Here is an 11,052-nt window from a genome sequence, read left to right on the forward strand (position 1 = left end):
GGAACGTCTTTATCAGAACATTTTTGCTTCTCACTTTGGGCAATTAGCAATAATCTTTCTATGGACGTCCGGAAATCTGTTTCATGTCGCTTGGCAAGGAAATTTTGAATCATGGATACAGGATCCTTTACACGTAAGACCTATTGCTCATGCGATTTGGGATCCTCATTTTGGTCAACCCGCTGTGGAAGCCTTTACTCGAGGAGGCGCCGCCGGTCCAGTGAATATCGCCTATTCTGGGGTTTATCAGTGGTGGTATACAATTGGATTACGGACCAATGAAGATCTTTATACAGGAGCTCTTTTTCTATTATTTCTTTCTACCCTATCCTTAATAGGGGGTTGGTTACATCTACAACCCAAATGGAAACCAAGCCTTTCGTGGTTCAAAAACGCGGAATCTCGTCTCAATCATCATTTGTCAGGACTTTTCGGGGTAAGTTCTTTGGCTTGGACAGGACATTTAGTTCATGTCGCTATTCCAGCATCCAGGGGAGAGTACGTTCGATGGAATAATTTCTTAGATGTATTACCCTATCCACAGGGGTTGGGACCCCTTCTGACGGGTCAGTGGAATCTTTATGCCCAAAACCCCGATTCGAGTAATCATTTATTTGGTACCACTCAAGGAGCGGGAACTGCTATTCTAACTCTTCTTGGGGGATTCCATCCACAAACACAAAGTTTGTGGCTGACCGATATTGCTCATCATCATTTAGCTATTGCATTTATTTTTCTCATTGCCGGTCATATGTATCGAACTAACTTCGGAATTGGGCACAGTATCAAAGATCTTTTAGAAGCACATACTCCTCCGGGGGGTCGATTAGGGCGTGGGCATAAGGGCCTTTACGACACAATCAATAATTCGATTCATTTTCAATTAGGTCTTGCTCTAGCTTCTTTAGGGGTTATTACTTCCTTAGTAGCTCAACATATGTACTCTTTACCTTCTTATGCATTCATAGCACAAGACTTTACTACTCAAGCAGCTTTATATACTCATCACCAATACATTGCAGGGTTCATCATGACAGGGGCTTTTGCTCATGGAGCTATTTTTTTTCATTAGAGATTTCAATCCGGAACAGAATGAGGATAATGTATTGGCAAGAATGTTAGACCATAAAGAAGCTATCATATCTCATTTAAGTTGGGCTAGTCTCTTCCTAGGATTCCATACCTTGGGCCTTTATGTTCATAATGACGTCATGCTTGCTTTTGGTACTCCAGAAAAGCAAATCTTGATCGAACCTATATTTGCTCAATGGATACAATCGGCTCATGGTAAGACGACATATGGGTTCGATATACTCTTATCTTCAACGAGCGGTCCCGCTTTCAATGCGGGTCGAACCCTATGGTTACCCGGATGGTTGAATGCTGTTAACGAGAATAGTAATTCGCTTTTCTTAACAATAGGACCTGGAGATTTCTTGGTTCATCATGCTATTGCTTTAGGTTTGCATACAACTACATTGATTTTAGTAAAGGGTGCTTTAGATGCACGCGGTTCCAAATTAATGCCGGATAAAAAAGATTTTGGATATAGTTTTCCTTGCGACGGCCCTGGTCGCGGCGGTACTTGTGATATTTCTGCTTGGGACGCGTTTTATTTGGCAGTTTTCTGGATGTTAAATACCATTGGATGGGTTACTTTTTATTGGCATTGGAAACACATCACATTATGGCAGGGCAACGTTTCACAATTTAATGAATCCTCCACTTATTTGATGGGATGGTTAAGAGATTACCTATGGTTAAACTCTTCACAACTTATCAATGGATATAATCCTTTTGGGATGAATAGTTTATCGGTATGGGCGTGGATGTTCTTATTTGGACATCTTGTTTGGGCGACTGGATTTATGTTCTTAATTTCCTGGCGTGGATATTGGCAGGAATTAATTGAGACTTTAGCATGGGCTCATGAACGGACACCTTTGGCTAATTTAATTCGCTGGAGAGATAAGCCCGTGGCTCTTTCCATTGTGCAAGCAAGATTGGTGGGATTAGCTCACTTTTCCGTGGGTTATATATTCACTTATGCCGCTTTCTTGATTGCCTCAACATCAGGCAAGTTTGGTTAATTTAGTTAATTTTGTTGTACTGTATCAGCACCTAGTTCATTACTCTTGATGGAGGGGGAGGATCCGCCTTCTTAGATTTCTTTTTCTATTTATTTTTCCATCTAGGATTAGAACCGTATACTTGGTAGATAGTAGGAACGGCACATTATGGCAAAAAAAAGTTTGATTCAGAGAGAGAGGAAGCGGCAGAAATTAGAACAGAAATATCATTTGATTCGTCGATCTTCAAAAAAAAAGATAAGAAGCAAAGTTTACCCTTTGAGTTTGAGTGAAAAAACGAAAATGCGAGAAAAATTGCAATCCCTGCCACGTAATAGTGCACCGACACGCCTTCATCGACGTTGTTTTTTGACCGGAAGACCTAGAGCTAACTATCGAGACTTTGGGCTATCCGGACACATACTTCGAGAAATGGTTTATGCATGTTTGTTACCGGGTGCAACAAGATCCAGTTGGTAAGGATAAAATACCCTTTCGTATTTGTATGGATTTCTGGAATTGATGATCGTAGAAGAGCCCTCTTTACCATTCTGTATAAATGGACTATTCTATTTGTATAGATATGGTAGAGGGGCGTATTCAACCCCCCTTTTATCCACTAGTTCCCCTCTCTTTAGTTTAACAGGATAGAACAGTTTGGTAGCTGACAAGGCTCATAACCGTGGGGTTGCGGGTTCGATTCCCACTACCCGCTCCATATTCCTTCTTTATGATATATGCATCATACATTTGTATATGCATTTGTTTTTCTTTCCTAAAAGAGTTTTGGTCTAACAGTTTTTTCTCTTGGTCCGATAAAAAATGAAAAGAAAGAAGAAAATATGAAAAAAGCGTCCATTGTCTAATGGATAGGACAGAGGTCTTCTAAACCTTTGGTATAGGTTCAAATCCTATTGGACGCAATCTTATTTCTATCTATTCTTTAAATAACTATACTAAAAACTAAGAAAACTTTTTTGCATGATTCAAATGAAAAATCTTTCTCAACGATTTCTCCTCTACTACTTCTACTAACAAGAGTAGACGTGCAAAATTTATGTTTGTTCCTGAAGGGAAAACCGTTCGAGTTGTTCCTGAATAGCTTCCTTCAAAAGGATTTCCGCTTCCTCGGTGAATGTCTTGCTAGAAGATATAATTTCTTGGAATTGAGGTTTAGTATCTTTTAGGTGTTTACGTAACTCATCCAGAAATTTCTTTACCTGTCCAATTTCTAAGGAATCAAGATATCCTCTTGTTCCGATATAAATAGTAGCTATCTGCTCTTCCACTGGAGGAGGATTTGCTTGGGATTGTTTAAGCAATTCTCGTAATCGTCGGCCCCTTGCCAATTGATTCTGACTTGTTTTATCGAGAGCAGAGGCGAATTGTGCAAAGGCTTGTAACTCTGCGAATTGAGCTAATTCCAATTTTGATTTGCCAGCTACTTGTTTCATGGCTTTAATTTGAGCCGCGGATCCTACTCTGGAAACGGAAATACCCACATTAATAGCAGGCCGAATTCCGGCATTGAATAGATCTGCGGATAAGAATATTTGTCCATCTGTAATGGAGATTACATTAGTAGGAATATAGGCGGAAACGTCTCCAGATTGAGTCTCAACTATTGGTAAAGCAGTCATACTTCCTTCCCCTAAAAGAGAATTTAATTTAGCGGCTCTTTCTAAAAGGCGTGAATGCAAATAAAAAACATCCCCTGGGTAAGCTTCGCGGCCGGGGGGTCTTCTTAATAGAAGGGACATTTGGCGATAAGCTTGTGCCTGTTTGGAGAGATCATCATAAATTATTAAAGTATGCCGTTCGCGGTACATAAAATACTCAGCCAGGGCTGCTCCCGTATAAGGAGCGAGGTATTGTAATGTAGCAGGGGAATCCGCCATTTCAGCTACTACAATAGTGTATTCCATGGCCCCCTCTTCATGGAAAGTAGTTACTACTTGAGCTACGGAGGATGCTCTTTGACCGATAGCTACATAAACACATATTACATCTTGCCCTTTTTGATTGAGAATTGTATCTGTAGCTACTGCTGTTTTGCCGGTTTGTCTGTCCCCAATAATTAACTCTCGCTGACCGCGCCCAATAGGAATCATCGAATCGATAGCAATAAGCCCCGTTTGAAGGGGTTCATATACAGAACGCCTGGAAATTATACCCGGAGCAGGAGATTCAATTAAGCGAGATTCCGAAGCTACAATTTCGCCTCTCCCATCAATAGGTTTAGCCAGAGCATTTATAACACGACCCAAGTAAGCCTCGCTCACGGGTATCTGAGCAATTCTTCCTGTTGCTTTTACAAAACTGCCCTCTTGTATCATCAACCCATCGCCCATTAATACAATCCCAACATTTTTGGATTCCAAATTCAGAGCAATACCCCTAGTCCCTTCTGCAAATTCGACTAATTCGCCTGACATTATTTCACCAAGACCTATAATACGAGCAATCCCATCCCCCACTTGAACTACGCGACCGATATTCTCAATCCCTACTTTTCTATTATATTGTTCAATACGTTCGCGGAGAATTTTATGAATTTCGTCGACTCGAAGGGTTGCCATTAGTGTTTCTTTACTATTTTTTTTTCGGAAGCAAGGGGAAAAATAATGCCTAAATTCTAAAGGAAAGTAGAAGTTCAAGGCCTAATTAATTTAACTCTTCCATTCCATGGCCCCGAGAATGCTAATATTAGCACGAATCGTACGGAAATGTAACTCGGTATTCAAACAACTATTCAGAGTTCCTAGAGCTCCTTGTACGGCTTGTTGGAAAACCCGTTGTCGGACCTGATTCATCGCCCTTTGTTTTTCAAAATAAAGGGTTTCGTTTTTAGACTTTTCTAATTGTTCCAAACTAATAGAAGTGGCATTAATCAAATTTGCTTTTTCTCGTTCTATCTCAGAGTATCCATTCATTCGATACTCATCCGCTTCTAGTTCGACTTTCTGTAATCGAATTCGAGCTTTTTCGAGCTGCTCAATGGTTCCTCTACGCAATTCTTCCGAATTTCGAATAGTACTCAAGATCCTCTGTTTTCGATTATCTAATAAATCTTTTAATGAAAGTAGATTACCTTGCTATTAAGTTTACAACTTTTATGATCTCTTCCCGAACCAAACATGAATCTTTCGATTCATTTGGCTCTCACGCTCCCTTTTTTCTTTTTTTGCTATGGCTACTTCCATATTTTTTTTAATGTAATGAGCCTATCCTCTACCCTCTCTTTTCTGTTTATATTTCAATATACCGAAACCCATATAAGACTAGATAAATATTAAGAGGACTCTTCCGCCTAGATAAAAATCTATCGTGGGCAGCAAAGTTGTTTTTTTATTTGTATTTGCCCTTTAGTTAAAATTTTCAATTTCATTAAGAAAAACTAAATAGAAAAATGGAAAATGAAAATGGATAGAATTCCTACTTTTTTCTTCAAATCCAAAAACTTTCTCCTTTTTTATACATAGGTCGTCGATTCGGCATTGGATAAAAAAGGGCAGGGTGCCCCTTCTAGTAAATAGTTCAAACCATTTTATCGATATGAGTGTTCTATATCAGATAAATTCTACATTAGCTATTTCCTGTTTAAAGCATTTGGTACTAATACTAATATAGTTGTAGAAAGAGTACCCCCTTTTGCCTAGACTTCAAGCAGTTTAGCTTTAACCGTGTTAATGGTCTCATATTATTGGTCTATAGAGAATCAAAGTTGATTTGATTTATTGGCAAGGAGATGTTTTACCATTGAACTATGCTCGCTACGTCCTATATTTTATAGGGTATATCCGCCTGGGTCGACCGTCTATGTCTGGGTCGACCGTTTCATTTTCTATTTGAGTTTTCTTTTTATTAATTTAATTGTCTGTCAATCAATTCGGGGCGCAAATTGCATTTTAATGCGTCTCACAATCCGAATAAACGGCCCTTTTTTATTTTGTATCGGGCTACTAAATACTAAACACATTTAAGAAATGAGAGAATTTAGAATAGCTACCAGAAAGACCAGTCCAATCCATAATGATGTACCGGAAAATACAACGTTTTTATTGTTTGACCAACCATCAGGAGAAGCAAATACAAGGGGTACACTAATGACTAAGACTGAGGAAGTCACAATTAATGCAAAAACAGCTAATTGGAAAGCAATAGTCATATTTCTAATCCTCCAAGTTACCATCAAATAAAGTTGACTACATATTATATTTGATCCCTCACTTAATCAAAATTGTAATAAAATACAAGAAGTAGGAGGGGTTTAATCATGAATCCATTGATTCTTCTCTTTAAAACTTATTACTCACCACACCACTTTTTTTATTTGGATATGGGGTTGAGGGGGTTTTATGCTTTATTTCACAAGCGGATATAGCGGATCCTGTATACATGGATACAGTATACAGAAATATATCGAAAAGGGATTTGTATTTGAGATGTTTCTAGAGGTTAGTGAGTCATTTCGTATGGCTATGTTCTATTTGTAGGAATAAAATAAGGATTAGGCTGTGGAGAGATGGCTGAGTGGTTGATAGCTCCGGTCTTGAAAACCGGTATAGTTCTAGGAACTATCGAGGGTTCGAATCCCTCTCTCTCCTTTTGCTTTCCTCTCTCTTTTCTTTTGCGTATTGAATACGTTTGTTTCTTTATTTGTTTTTTTTGTTCTGTCCCCTTATCTTTCTTTCATAGAAAGGAATGAATGGCTCGGCTAGATAGAATAACCGAGCCAGAACAGAAAAAAACAGTAGAACAGGTATAAATAAGAAAATCTTAGTTAAGAGGGGTCATGTAAAGAACAGGCTCCAAATCACGATCGATTCCCTTTTCAAATCCTGCTGCAGCAGCCCGGGCTCTTCCTGCATGCCACAAATGGCCCACAAAAAAGAAGAATCCTAGAACAAAATGGGAAGTCGCTAACCAACTTCTAGGAGAAACATAATTAACTGCATTGATCTCGGTAGCTACGCCACCCACAGAATTTAAAGAGCCTAAAGGAGCATGGGTCATATATTCTGCCGAACGTCGTTCTTGCCAAGGTTGTATGTCTTTTTTCAACCTACTCAAGTCCAAACCGTTGGGGCCCCTTAGAGGTTCTAACCATGGAGCACGAAGGTCCCAAAAACGCATAGTTTCCCCTCCAAAAATAACCTCTCCCGTTGGGGAACGCATTAGATATTTACCTAAACCTGTGGGTCCTTGGGCAGATCCCACATTAGCTCCAAGACGCTGATCTCTAACTAGAAAAGTAAATGCTTGAGCTTGAGAAGCTTCTGGCCCAGTAGGTCCATAAAACTCACTCGGATAAGCTGTATTATTGAACCAGACAAAACAACAAGCGATAAAACCAAAGACAGATAAAGCGCCTAAACTATAAGACAAGTAAGCTTCTCCAGACCATACAAATGCACGGCGAGCCCATGCGAAGGGTTTGGTTAAGATATGCCAAATTCCGCCAAATACACAAATGAAACCCAACCATACATGTCCCCCAATTATATCTTCTAAATCATCCACACTAACAATCCAACCCTCTCCCCCAAAAGGGGATTTTAGTAAATAACCAAATATAACACCGGGGCTAAGGGTCAAATTGGTAATTTTTCTTACATCTCCTCCCCCAGGAGCCCAGGTATCATATATACCGCCAAAATAAAGAGCTTTGAGTACTAGAAGAAAAGCACCTATACCTAACAAAATTAGGTGAATACCCAAAATTGTAGTCATTTTATTTCTATCTTTCCACACATAACCAAAGAATGGAAAAGATTCTTCAAGAGTCTCCGGTCCCAGAAGCGCGTGATAAATGCCACCGAAGCCTAAGACTGCGGAGGAAATTAGATGAAGTACTCCAGATACAAAGTACGGAAAAGTATCTAGAACTTCTCCCCCGGGCCCTACTCCCCAACCTAGAGTAGCTAAGTGCGGAAGTAAAATCAACCCTTGTTCATACATGGGTTTTTCTGGTACGAAATGGGCCACTTCAAATAGGTTCATTGCTCCGGCCCAGAATACGATTAATCCTGCATGGGCTACGTGAGCTCCAAGTAGTTTACCCGACAAATTGATAAGTCTGGCATTCCCGGCCCACCAAGCAAAACCGGTGGTTTCTTGGTCACGACCAGCTAAAACAAAAGTTCCATTAAAGAGCGTTTCCACGTGGTAGAACCTCCTCAGGGAATATAAGATTTTCATGAGGCTGATCCTGAGCTGCCATCCACGCACGAATACCCTCGTTTAAAAGAATATTTTTGGTGTAGAAAGTCTCAAATTCAGGATCTTCCGCTGCACGGATTTCCTGGGAAACGAAGTCATAGGCACGTAGGTTCAGAGCCAGGCCGACTACGCCAATAGCACTCATCCATAAACCGGTGACCGGTACAAATAGCATAAAGAAATGTAACCAACGTTTATTGGAAAAAGCAACACCAAAGATTTGGGACCAAAAGCGATTAGCGGTGACCATTGAATAAGTTTCTTCAGCTTGAGTTGGGTTAAAAGCGCGGAAGGTATTTGCACCATCACCGTCCTCAAATAGAGTGTTTTCCACGGTTGCCCCATGAATAGCGCATAGCAGAGCCGCGCCTAATACTCCGGCAACTCCCATCATATGAAATGGGTTCAACGTCCAATTATGAAATCCTTGGAAGAAGAGGATGAATCGAAATATCGCTGCTACGCCAAAACTCGGCGCAAAGAACCAACCGGATTGCCCCAGTGGATAAATCAGGAATACGGAAACAAAAACAGCGATTGGGCCAGAGAATGAAATTGCATTATAAGGCCGCAATTGAACAGACCGAGCAAGTTCAAATTGACGTAACATGAAACCTATTAGTGCAAAAGCCCCATGGAGAGCAACAAAAGTCCACAGACCACCTAATTGACACCAACGAGTAAAATCCCCTTGTGCTTCCGGGCCCCATAGTAGCAACAAAGAGTGTGCTAAACTATTGGCAGGGGTGGAAACTGCTGCGGTTAAGAAATTGCAACCTTCCAAATAGGAACTCGCCAATCCATGGGTATACCAAGAAGTTACAAAAGTTGTCCCTGTAAACCAACCTCCTAAAGCGAAATAAGCACAAGGAAAAAGCAATAGGCCAGACCATCCTACAAAAACAAAACGGTCCCTTCGTAACCAGTCGTCCATAATATCAAATAAATCATTTTCTTCTTTAGTAACTCTACCAAGGGCTATAGTCATAGTGATCCTCCTATTCAATTACTTCAACCATTTCCGAGCACCTTATATCACTTCCAAGGCATACGATAGATTATCTGTGGACGATTTTTTCTCGTTCAATGCCTTTTTTCAATGGTCTCGAAGATAGAAATTTTGCATTTTTATCTATGGGGTCACAGCCGAGGTCGTGGTAAATCCATGAATTTGATTCAATTAGTTTTTCTTATACTATAGAAATAAACATTGGAATTCAGGATTATTCCATGATTCCTATTTCCAAGAAAGCCTATTTTTTAAGGGAAAAATGAAAAAAAGTAAAGATATTGAAAAGAAAAATTGACTTTCGAAATCCATTTTTATGTGTAGCGGAAAGGGGTTGCGATTTCTTCTTATTCCTATAGAACATCTAGTAACAAGAATATGAAATAGTAAATAGCGAGAAATTCTTGCCTTGCGTGGTCTAAGTCTAAGGAAATACAAAAAAATCCACTTATACAATTTCATCTACATCGAATTTATATATCAGAATAGCGGATAGAGGCCTCATTCAAGGAGTCAGGTCCACTTACTTTATCTTTCTTTCCAATTTTATGGGGTGGGTTGGTTTGATAAGACCCCTTTTTGCTTTGTTGATAAATAATAAAAAAAAGAGTTTTTTTCTATAACCTGCTTGTTTTATTATAACAAGTCCTATATGGAAATGCCTGCTGAAGAGAAAATCTATCTGATTGTCTTTTAGCCAATATCCAATTTTAGAATTAGAAAGAAAAAAGAAGAATTTTCTTCTTTTTTTTATTAACATTAAGAAAAAAGAATATAACTAAAATGGAATTGGCAATATAATTTTTTTGAACTTTTGAAAGAAAAAGGAAGGATTTTTTGCAATCGTTATTTCTTGCCTCTGTCATATCACGGAAACCTTTCGATTTGGAACGGGGAGAGATGGCTGAGTGGACTAAAGCGGCGGATTGCTAATCCGTTGTACAATTTTTTTGTACCGAGGGTTCGAATCCCTCTCTTTCCGCCCCCTCGGATCGTTTGGGACTTTCGAATTGGAAGGAATTCTGACCCCCGGATTTTCTCGTAGATAAATGTATGAAACAAATCCAATTTGTAAGAAAAAATTTTGGATTTTTACTCGTCACGCCCAGGATTACGTCCTGGATCATTAGATAAGAATCCAAAGATAAAGAGGGAAACAAAGAATATCACTACTGTATAAACAAAAAGTTTGAGAGTAAGCATTACATAATCTCCAAGATTTTTTTTTAAGGAATAGATTACCCGTTTTTCCTTACCACACAAATCCACTAGGATGGGTTTTGTTTATTTTGACACCTAAAAATGCAAAAATCAATTTTTGAAAAAAATTGCAAGAATTGATTTATAATAAGCACTCTTATCAATAAATTAGGTTAGGTATTGTGCGGTTACCTAAAGATACCTGCTCAACGTAGATGCAGGGAGTAGAAAGGCTGATCCAAATTTATTGCTGCAGCTATACATTCAATGTAGAAGAATTTGAATTTTAGAATCGAAGGTTCATAATATAAGACTTCTCGGCTCTTATCCATTTTTCGAATTTTTTTAGAATGAATACATGATTCAATTTGGCAGACAGAGTAGTAAAGATTTCATCGAAAACTTACAGCAGCTTGCCAAACAAAGGCTAATAGAAAAAAGAGTACAGGTATGACAGGCATAAAATCCACGATTGGGTTGAAAATGGCATAAGCTTCGGGCAATTTGGCGAAGAAAAAACTAGTCGGATAAATAACAGAATTAAAACAAATA

General features: G+C 39.1%; 3 non-coding genes across 3 annotated transcripts; all 3 read left to right on the plus strand.

The window, feature by feature from the left end:
• Positions 1 to 2,920: 2,920 nt before the first annotated feature.
• TRNAR-UCU (transfer RNA arginine (anticodon UCU)) lies at positions 2,921 to 2,992 on the plus strand. Its single transcript has one exon. It is a non-coding gene; the product is annotated as a tRNA-Arg (tRNA).
• A 3,596-nt stretch (positions 2,993 to 6,588) lies between these two features.
• TRNAS-UGA (transfer RNA serine (anticodon UGA)) lies at positions 6,589 to 6,676 on the plus strand. Its single transcript has one exon. It is a non-coding gene; the product is annotated as a tRNA-Ser (tRNA).
• Positions 6,677 to 10,194: 3,518 nt separating this feature from the next.
• TRNAS-GCU (transfer RNA serine (anticodon GCU)) lies at positions 10,195 to 10,282 on the plus strand. Its single transcript has one exon. It is a non-coding gene; the product is annotated as a tRNA-Ser (tRNA).
• Positions 10,283 to 11,052: the final 770 nt, after the last annotated feature.

The sequence above is a fragment of the Oryza sativa genome, chromosome 4 (genome assembly GCF_034140825.1).
Source record: "Oryza sativa Japonica Group chromosome 4, ASM3414082v1".
Lineage (NCBI taxonomy): Eukaryota > Viridiplantae > Streptophyta > Magnoliopsida > Poales > Poaceae > Oryza > Oryza sativa.